The sequence below is a fragment of the Pteropus alecto genome, unplaced genomic scaffold (assembly GCF_000325575.1).
Source record: "Pteropus alecto unplaced genomic scaffold, ASM32557v1 scaffold21, whole genome shotgun sequence".
Classification (NCBI taxonomy): domain Eukaryota; kingdom Metazoa; phylum Chordata; class Mammalia; order Chiroptera; family Pteropodidae; genus Pteropus; species Pteropus alecto.
Genome location: NW_006436282.1, coordinates 28,782,515 through 28,793,756, shown reverse-complemented (window position 1 = coordinate 28,793,756; position 11,242 = coordinate 28,782,515). Strand labels below are relative to the sequence as shown.

The following is an 11,242-nucleotide window of genomic DNA, read 5'->3' as shown; positions in this document are numbered from 1 at the left end:
CAATGCTGGCCGTCGCCTCGCATAGATCTGGGAAGCAGCTCCGACCGGGGTTTGTACAACAAAGAACTTGGCTTTGTCCCTCGTTCCTGGGTGGTCACCTCTAAATCCTTGGCATTTTTCGACTGACTGGAGTGTCTCTGTCATTCACAGGGGCCTTTTGCGCCCACCTGATAGTTCACGCGAACAGGGTAACTCAGGATGGGACTGCCAAGCCAGAGAGACACGAGGCACATGATGTCGCCCGGCATCAGGAAGGGAAGAGCCAGAGACTGGGCTTAGCTGTGTGTCGAGTCCATCGATCCTGCTTCGTGACGTTTCTGTAAAGACTGGACCCCGAAGCTCAGGTGACCTTTCCCGACTGGCAACACTTGGCATATTGTCACACGCTGATGTGCCTCTGGGGACAATAAAAGCTTCATGTTTGGGACTTTCCCAGACCTCACTCTATGTATGTCTGTTTGGCTCGTTCTGATTTGTACTTATTTCTATAAAAAACTAATCATAAGTACAGTGCTCTCCTGAGTTCTGTGAATTTTTATAGCGAATTAATGAATCCGAGGGGAGTAGTGGGAACTCCTGAAACTGTGGCCAGCTGGTCAGAAGTGAAGGTGGCCTTGGGATCTGTCAACAGTGAGAACAGTCCTGTGCAGGGCTGTGTCTCGTGAAGTCTGGCCTAACTGGGGGACTAGAAGTCACTGATGCTAAATACACTATACGATGCAACGGACGCATCCTCAGGACAGACAGACCAAACAACACAGACTTTCTCACACTGGTCCTCAAAGCGAGCTGACTCTCATGCCGAAGCATACCCCAAAACTCAGCGAAATCAGTGCAGATGGGGAGGGGGCGGGTGGGGGGTGGTAAGGGTTGTCATGATATCTGCTTCCTCCTGATTGGGGGTGGGGGGGTTTCAGACAACCTAGAAAAATTATTAACTTCCTCAAATAATAATTTCCAAACACATTTTCAAAATAAATATCGGTTGGTAATAATCCTGACTTTGTCCTTCCAGTCATGTTCCTGGAATGCTGCTTTTCTAGGCTGTCACTTGGATGTAGAGCCACGGGCCTTAGAAGGCAATCAGGGGACATTTGGGGTGACACAGTCTTATAAAAATTGCACAGTCCTGCATATGGACTGGAGTTTGCGTGGAAAGTCATTTAATTTTGTGTAAAAAATGACTCAAGAGAATAGTTACACACTAGACAGAAGAGTCCCCTATAAAAATCATTTTAATCCCTACCCCACCCGCCCAACACCAACTACTGGCCTCCAAAGTTGTACTGCATTTATCATGGTCATGATTTTTAACATGGATTAAATTTTAAGTAAGGTGTCACCAGATGCCTAACCCTGATTGTGTAGGTGGCTGGTGGGTTGTCTGAGAATTATCCAAAGAACACCTAGAGATGACTGACATGATTTGCTGGCATATCCTCAAACTTGAGGCAAAATGTATACCGAGGTAACTAAGTGTGGCAATTTACTGACATAATTATCCCTGATAGCTCGGTTTAAGAGCCAAGATTAGATACCAAACAGCAGGTTTTAGAATTTATTTATGACAAATAGTAGGGTCATTTGCCCTTTCAAGCTATGCACACTTCAGCAGACAAATATGTGTGTGTGTGTGTGTGTGTCTTTTTAAACTCTACGAAAGGAGGAAAGGCATCCAGGCAAATAATCATTAACATATTAATTAAAATGAAGCAGACGGAGTTGTTCCACTCTGGGATGAAGAAAGCTGTAAAGTAATACTCTTAAAATGAGAAAATGGTGGATAATCCAAAAAAGCCTAAACCAACCAGATAAAAATCTCCTTTTGAATCCAAAAGACCAAAGTCACAAGGCGAGCAAACTGAATTCCGAAAGGCGGCAAGCGCTCGGAGAGGCGGGGACAGACACACGGACTGTTCGTCCTTGGCAGAGCACAGGAGGAAGGGCGAGTTGAGCAAATGGCTGGGACCGTTCTCGCGCCCACAAAGCGAAAGCTGGAAGCTGCTGGTGGGGCCCAGAATCCTGCAGCGTGCAGGGCTCAGGCCTGCGGAGTGGGGAGGGGCAGGAGCGCTGGGCAACTACTAAGGGGCAGAGTCCAAGCAAGTTCCGCAAAGCATTTTCTTAGGACATGTGACAACATCAGAGACTTGCATTTTGTTGTCAAAGGATTTAAATATTAAAGAAATATATTCAGTATTTAAGACATTTAAAACGTATGGAGATGAAGATTTGTCTCTGGGAGGCGGGGTGGGCCTGCCCACAGTCTGGGGGAGTGACAGACGGAGGGGGCCCGCCAGCTCCTCTGCTGCCCTAGTGTGTCCAGGGACCGGGAAAGGTCCGTGGTGCATTTACCTGTTGCTTAATGCGGGGACTGTGACGGGTCCTCTCAAGAAGGGGGACAAAAGCGTGCGCACTCAGGAACCGAGAAGAAAGACCTTGAAGAGTCAACCGCGGAGCAATTTACAACTCGCGATTTCCTTAAGTTTTCCCTCATCGATCACAGCTCAGGGTGAAAACGAAAGAGCAGATGATCAACAAAATGGAGGCTTAAAATATAAAAATTAAAATTTTAATTAGTCACATGCATAAAAAGGTCTGTACTGTTGATACGAATGAGACACAAAGTACTAGCTTCCTCCTGAAGTGACTTGTTCACTCTACCAGCACCCAGACTGCACGCCAAATGGCGGAGCCCCTAATACATCAGGGACGACGAGCGGTTCCTCTTGGAGGCTGTGAACACCCGCCGCTTGTAAGCACAAGCGCGGAAGACCCTGGACTGGCAGTCCCTAGAGACTGACATCGCCGCGTGGAGGACGGCACATCGGCCATCACTGGTGTCAAAAAAGAGAGACCAAAGAAGTCTGTCTGCTCTCCGGCTCTCCATTCGCCACTCCCGCCCGGCCCGAAGAGCAAACGAAGTGAAAGGAACGTACAAAGGGTTGTTTGTTGGTGAAAATAGGTGACTTGGACACTCTGATTGGCTAAGACAAATGCCATTTATTCAGCAAAAATTTCCCAAAGGTTAAAGAAAGCTTTGGTATTACATGGGCACTGCGATGACTTCTTTTGGTCATAATCTCAAATTCAGAATAGGTGTAAATCTTTCCTACCTACTGAGAAAAGAGTTTGCAGTAAATTAACCAGTCAGTATAAGTTGTGAGTGTCTACACTAGCTGAGAGCTGATGTTAATCCTCCACAGAATGTCATTTTTCCTAAACTGCTTCAGTCGACCATCTGAGTTCCCCTGTCTACGTTCCAAAAGCATTTCCGAGGCACCTGTTTGCCTACAGCGCCATCACAGAGGCTCACCTCGGGCTCATGTCACCTCGCCTTCTCCAAAACCTTCCCCTCCCTTTAGAAAGCCATGGGATTTTGGAGCAGAGCGTCCAGGCAGAGCAGACAGCAAGTGCCAAGGGCAAAAAGCAGGGGAGCTGGAAGGAGCGCGGTGTGCCGGGCGAGCAGAGGCACAGCCAGTGTGGCCACACAGAGTGGACAGAGTGGATGGGGCAGGGGATGGGAAGCTGGCGACAGACACTCTGAGATCTTGGTAAGACGTCCGGATTCTTATTCTACATGAAGTTCAAAGTACTGGAGAATTTTAATTACTTGAGTTATATAAACGGATTGAGTGAACATTATATAAATTATTGAAATGGTCTTCGAAAGGATAAAAATAGAACAGCATCGCCTCTTGTTCTTTCTGCTATTTCTTTCGTCTTCTGACAGTAAATGTGGTATTTTCATTTGAATCTCATTCAAGAGTCATGGTGAAGGCTCTTATTTCGTCTGTTATGCCCTCTATCCTGTCTGATGAAATATCCAGTATGAGAAAATTAAAGCAGAAAAAGCTCAGTAAATTTCCACTAATTTAAAGGTTAGGGGACAAGTCTGATTAACAAAGTAAGACGGAAACATGAATAAATTTCGTGTACAGATATTGATATAGTTTCAACTACTTTCAAAACAGAATCTGCCTGAAACTTAAATATTTGAGAAGCCCTCTCTCTGACTAGGGTCAAGTAAAAAGGTACTTTTCCCTCCAAAGAATTCCCTTTTAAATGTCAAAATATTCTAGGGAGCCTTGTGGAAGACTAACCTGTTTGCGAGAATCTGATGACTCGAACATTTGAGTTTATGTCAGCAATATAGTCATACAAAGTACTTAAACCAAAACACACCTCTGCATGTAGAGGCAGGAATAACTATCAAAACAAGGATTATCAATGACACTCTACAGTTTTTAAAAATAAATCAATAAAATCCACTGTTCTCATCATTTTATGAGAGATGAAGGAAAGTTAACCTGGACAATATCAAGGATTTTAATAAATAAATGAGAAAAGACAAGTCGATGACTAGAGAAAGAGAGTAAAACAAAAACCCAGAGAGAGGTTTCTCAACAGGATGACACACTCCCCCGAACACATGAGATCTGATCTGACTCACATCTCACCTTCTTAAAAGACATCGGTCCCTCCCACCCTTTCTGAAACTGCGATGATAAAGACAACCACCATCTGTGCGTTACGATGGATAGAGAGACAGCATTTTCTTTCTACTTGGAATCTCACTTAGGTAGCTTTTTAAGAGTAAGGAAGAGAGACAAGATAGACAGAACATCTAAAAAAATTAAGTAGCAGAGGAAAAAATTACATAAGTGTAACCATTTGTATGGAATAGATCAACATAATGCAAAAAAAAAAAAAAACAAAAAACCGGCAGAAGTACAGAACAAAAAAATACCCAGGAGTTAAACACAAAAGAAGTAGAAAAGCCTAATTTCTATCTGCATTAAAGATATAAGGGAGATCTAGCTTCTGCAAGAGGAGGAGGCCTTTCAAACACTGAAAAGTGGCTATGGGAGATCGCAAAATACGCATCCTCCACGTGCAGGAAGAGTGCTATCAGCATGGCATGGCTCAGGAGAGCCCTACCTGCCTGAGGTATTTTCCTGGGTAAACTCAAGGTCAAGTACAGCCCCGTTTCCCTAAGGGCAGAGGAGACTCTGAGAACACACTATCTTTCAAGTTTTAAAAGAAAATATAAGCCGATTAGGCCAAAAGGGATAAGAAATTCCTATCTACCACTGACCAAAAATATTAAGAAATTAGATTTTCTTTAAAAAATTCCTAGCAATGCAAACAAAACACCATTATTTATTCACATATGTATTTATGTCTGGTCCATCCATTTTTATTCATTCTAACAAATGTCAATTTAGGAAATGTCGCATTTGCTTCCAGAAGAAGGACGAAATCTGATAAAGGATCCTGGTACAATTGGAAAGGGAATGGTGCTCGGGCTGAAAAATGGTTTGAGTCCCTTCCTTTTCTACCTGTATATAACATGGCCTTGGGCATATTCCCGAGTACCTTTCACCTTGTTTTTCTATCTAAACAGAAATAATAATACTGCATTACTGATCTCTAGAGCCAATGTACATAAAAAATGCTGTGTAAAATTTAAATTCTGTTGAAGGAGAGTGAAGTGGTAAACTTTAGGATCCAGTTCAGTGTTGGTTCAGACTGGGTTTACGTTTGTCTCCTAAATGAAAACATTCATTAACCTGAAGGTTGAAATTACTCGGTGGTCATGCTAGCTAACTTATCTCAGGTGGACTGTTAATAACAATGCTACATTCAAAGAGAAATACCATCTTTTATTTGGGAAAGTCAGTCTAGACGCTATTAGAGAACTCTGTGCCACAAAGCTAGGGATTATGCAGCAAAGGTATGAATGTGAACTGATTTTTTATTTTGAAGTCACTGATAAAATAACCTGACTCTTTACTAAAAGTCACGAAAATCTATAAAGAAAGTGGCATGAGGACAGAAAATCTCACTGGGAGATGTTTGATCTCATTTTGTTCTTGTTTTATTGTCGGGGGAGGTGGGATATATGCAGTAGTGTTAAAAACAAAGAAACATTTTTTCTCTAGAGGATCGAACTGCTATGTACGTTAAAATTTTTCATTAAATATAGTTATCACTAATGACCTCTCAAGCTGACATTTATAACAGTGATTAAAAAAAAATCCCATGTAGCTAAATGGATGTTTCTTTTCATCCCAATTTAATTAAAAGTTACATCTTGCTACTGAGAGCTTATGAATGCCACATGTCTTCTCCTGCAGGCAAATGGAAAAGCTAGTACTTTTTAACGCTTATGTGCAAAGTGTAGCCCAGCTAGTGAAGAGATCTGCCTCAGCCATTTTACCTCTTTCTTAAATGAGGGAGAGCTGACTGTGAGACTTTACAGAAACACAACGCCAATACGTCAGGATTAGATTTAAGTTAATACTTTATGAACATGTCTCAGAAAAGATAAAAAAGTAGATGCGAAAGTCCCAATCCTTAAGAGGCATCTAATCCGGGAAGATGACAGATTTTTCAACAACTATCATCGAAAAGCCAAATAAACCAGAGCTTAGAAGAGGGTTATTAATTCTGACACGTGACATCGGGGCAGACTTTGTGGAGAATGTGACATCTGAGCCATGTCGGGAGGGGGGTGTTATTCACGCAGATGAAGCAGCGTCCTGACAGCACGCAGTGTTTTCACTCAAGCGAGGCCTCTGCCAGGGCGTGGCCTGCGCCATGACAACGGCATTTACAACACTGTCTGGCAAAGGCTTATTGAATAAAAGAAGGGACTGGACACTGGGGAATTGAAAGAAAGGACGGGGAAAGGCACTGAGGATGCAGTTTGAGCCCAGAAAAGCTCAGGAATATACAGAGGACAAGACGACTGCAGGTTTTAGAAGAAGGGGCTAAACTGGTCTGCGACGTTTTAATATATAAACAAGGTGAAAGGCAAAGGGTGTGGACGGGGGCTCAGAGTGGAACTGACTGGACTTGACAAATGACAGGTATGGGAATGAGGAAAAGGAACGAGTTCAAGATGATTCTAGAAATTTCCACACTGAGTGACCAGGAGATGGTGGCACCATTATGTAAGCAAAGGAGACAGACACATTGCAAGTTTTGGTAGGAAAAAAATAAGCTCATTTTTAGGTGCATTAAACTTAAGGTGTTGATTGAAAATCCATATGGAAAAGTTTAACCTGAAACAGAGTTGGAGGTCAGAGGTGAGCTGAGAAAAAGCTGCAGATGAGCTCAACTGACAGATATTTACTCTGCCGACCTACTCTGTGCCAGCACCAAAGTTTCAGCCACCAGCATGGTGGTGGCAGTGATGACAGTGAGTACCTTGGAGGGGGACAAGGCTCCCGAGAGATTTGCAAACACTCATTTAAGAGAAGAGACGGGGGGTTAAGGTAGAACGACGAGACCATGGGAACATTTTTAAAGAAAGAAGAAGGTATATAAAAGCTACTAAAACCCTCAAGAGTCTTTCCTAATTCTGTAGTTCCCTTCAGAGCATATGAAAAAAATTCAAAGAAGTGTCACGTAGGATGAATCAGGCATTTCAGAAAGAAAACTGGAACACACACAAATCTCACAAATGTCAAGGAATCAACGTGATCTAGAAGAAAACTGGAAAACGAAATACGGTTCTACCTTAAACTTGGTATGGTGACCTTAGGCGGATCACTTGGACTCCATATGCCTCCAGCCAATCACACAGAAATAGGGATTGCTCTTCAAAAGGGGATTTGGGAAGAAATACCGAAATACCAAGGTGAGCGCAGCAGTACAGCCAGTGCTGTCGAAGGATATTTAAGTATAACAGAATTCCTCCCCTCAGAGGAGTCACAAAGTCATTCTGAACGGCGAGCAAAACACACGAAGGTTTATTTAAACTAAAAGCTTAGAGTTCAAGGGAGAGAATAAACAGTAAGGAATGATACATAAGAAGTCACCGGCAAGGCAGGTCGGGAGCACCGGGCTCTGGATGGAGGGCCCTCTGTCATGGACTGGAGTCGAGGTCCTCCTGACACTGAGCTGAGGTCACATGAACACAGACGAGGTTGTGTGCCCGTCACCGGAGCTGGTGAGGGTGAGAAGCTGCAGAGCCTTCTCGGCCTCTGGGCTCACACCACTGATGCCTCTGGACCTGATGCCACCTGCCAATCTGGGTCTCGCAGGAACAAAGACATCGCCAGCTTTCCTGCCAGCGAGCCAATCGAGTCTGTCTGGACACCTGTCTGTGCTCCCTGCGATGGTGCTTACCTTCCTCACAGAGAGGCTCCCGCCTGGCCTTCTGGAGCATCGCTGGGGGCAAACTTCTCTCTCGGGCACTTGATCTTCAGCTCTGGGAAATTCCTTCGCTTTTTCTTCAGGGTTTCGGGCACAGCAGGAGCCTCCTCCTTCTCTTCTCCAACCCCCGTGGTTCCAGCCGGAACAGGGCCCGACTCATCTGTCCACGCCACCGTCTCGCCAGCGGCGGGGCACGCGCTGGGCCCCGCAGCTGCTGGCTTCCTTCCACGACTCCGGGCTGGTCTGCTCTCTGCCAGGGTTTGTCCAGCGTAAGTGGAGCTCTGCACAGCTGCTCGTGTCATGTTCAGTTCCCTGTCGTGGGCGATGAGGAGACGTCGGGGGGTCTTCATCACCACACAGGCACCGAGGGCCCTGGCACCGAGGGACCTGGCACCGAGGGACCGCCAAGTGAGCTCTATCCCGCCTCCTCGAACCTACCTCCTTCCCCCTCCGAAGAAATCTTTCTACTTCGGCCAGATTACACTTACTCACTTTCCTCCGCGCACACGGAACATTCTGTTAAACAAAGCCTTCCGTGGCCGAAAGCTTTTCGGAGAGAAACGGTTTCCGGGGCCAGGTCGTGGGCCACGCGCCTGCAGGTGACGGGCTCTTTCATCCGCCACGTTTGGGGAAGAACGATGTGAGCTCTTCTGAATGACTTTGCACTGACTACGCATCGGGGGAGGGACAAGGTGGAGCGGGGCCAGTTCTAGGACAGGAGCAGTGTCCGTAGGCAGAGAGAGCTCCTGCTTTTGGCCGTCACAGGCGACAGTCCTGAAGGTCCCAAGGCGCGCGGGGTGCGGCGGCTGTCGTGGTCGCGAGTCCAGGCTCCGCAGGCGTCCGGGGAGGCGGGCAGTCTCTCTCGTTGGCTGGCCCGCAGCTATGCCCTGGTTAACTGTCCCTGTCTCTTTCTCTCACTCTCTGCCACTGTAATTTAACTTAGGACTTCTCGGAATTTTTCTCCTGTCGATTCAGATCCATATGCATTTTCTCTCCCTTTTCCACAACTCTCCAACTACCCAAACCCTTCTCATTGTTAAGATACGATATTATTGTTATCTGTAGTACTTGCATCTTTCACTAAGTGCTTTCTATGTGGCAGGTACTGTTCTAAGTGAGATAATGTACTACGTCACTGAGCCTTCACGAGCGCAAGATATCTGTCTTCACCTCTGTTACCAAGATAAGAAACCACAATATTTGCCTTTTTCCCTCTAGACTGTACACTCTTTTGACATGAAGCATGACCTGCACTTTTCTGTATGATCGTCTAGTTAAGCAGAAATGCAACGAACATACGTACCGACTGACCACAATTTCCTCACGTTGTTTAAGCTGCCTTAACGCTCACTCTCATCAAATCTATCACTTTCTCAGACCAGAAAGTTGGTAAGAAAGTGTGATGGCCTGATTTATAATCAGAAATACATATTTGGTCTCTGTCTCTGTTCCCGGCATCCCTAAGCGTTGAGAGCCATGGAGGTGTCTTATGTCATGTTACTGAAGTGACTTTGGAAAGCGTGTAGGTAGCACGGATGGGGCTGGTTTCCCATGGAGTCACCGTGTGACTGATTACAGGACTGAAACTTTCAGTCCCACCCCCAACCCCACGTCCTAGGAAGAGAGAGGGGCTAGAGATTGAGTTCGGTCACCAATGGCCAATGATTTAAACAAACACGCCGAAGCACCCATAAAAGCCCAAAGGGACAGGGTTTGGAGAGCTTCTAGGATGACGAGTCAGAATGCATCCACATGCTGTCTTTCAGGCCCCAAACTCCAAAAAGAAGCTCCTTTGTTTGGCCTTAGCCCTGTGTATCTCTTCATCTAGCTGTTGTTGATTCATATTCTTTACTATCCTTTGTAATACACTGGTAATCTAGTTAAGAAACTGTTTTTCTGAGTTCTGTGAGCCACTCTAGCAGATTAATGGAACCCGGTTGGTCAGAAGCATAGGTGACAATCTGGACCTGTGACTGGCATCTGAAGTGGAGGGCAGTCCTGTGGGACTAAGACTTTAACCTGTAGGTTCTGACACTATCTCTGGGTAGGCAGTGTCAGAATGGAGTTAAACTGTAGGACACGTAATTGATGTCGGAGAATTGCTCGATGGTGTGGAGGGAAAAACTCACAGGTTAGGATTTGTGTCAGAATCTTCTAGGGACTTGAGTCTATCTCAAGTAGACAGAAAAAACCTGTGTACTGAGTAACAGCAATACTGAAGTAGCGGGCTTTGAGTTCTTATAAAGAAAGCCTTGCGGGCATGAGATTACGACAGTTTGATCATTCTCGATTAAGGCCACTGTGAGCAAGACTGAGAAAACTCATGAAAATCGAAAATTACGAGTAGCGCAAGCAAATGGAATCTATAACATGTAACAGTGAATTCACCCTTGTCTTGTGGATCTAAGACGTCACAGCAGGAGAAGAAGAGAAATGCGGGGAGTCCTGCTTCCTCAGTGGGTTTGTTGCTACAGAAACAGCATAATTTTTCTTACATATAAGTCAACATCCAACAATGTCAGCTCCTCTTATGGGATAAATAATCATCTGGGACATTTATAAAATACAACGTGCTTCAGGGGACTTTCTCGAATTACATGACTATGGTGGATGGGATTTATTTTCCTCCTAGATCTCATGAGGATTGGGCAGAAACACTGAAAATCAGAGCGCTCTCAATACATCTAGCCAAGTTCAAAGATACAAGGGACACTTACAAGCAACCTCTAAAGAGCGAGTCAATTTCAAGTAATAGTAGAGATTAAACCACAACTAATAATGGAAAACTACACACTTTTAAATAAAATTAATAAAAAAGTAATCAATTTCTGTTCAACTAATGAAAATGACAGTTTTAACACTTGTATACACTGTTATCTTTTTTTAAAGACTAAAGATGCTGAGATTTTAAAATCAGCCTGCTTGTGGTTCAGGCTGAAAATGAGAAAGGCTACTATGTTAATCTAGCCATATGCTTAATTCATAAAAGAGAATAAAAAAAAGGTGTTAGTACATACATAGCACATCCCAGTTTAGAGGAGAAAAAAGTTAATCAATTCAACTCAATTTTAGCTGAGGG

At 44.6% G+C, this 11,242-nt stretch overlaps 1 protein-coding gene across 1 annotated transcript in view; it reads right to left on the bottom strand.

The window, feature by feature from the left end:
• ZNF277 (zinc finger protein 277) overlaps positions 1-11,242 on the bottom strand; it is a 91,538-nt gene that overhangs the window by 28,685 nt on the left and 51,611 nt on the right. The window lies entirely within an intron of this gene.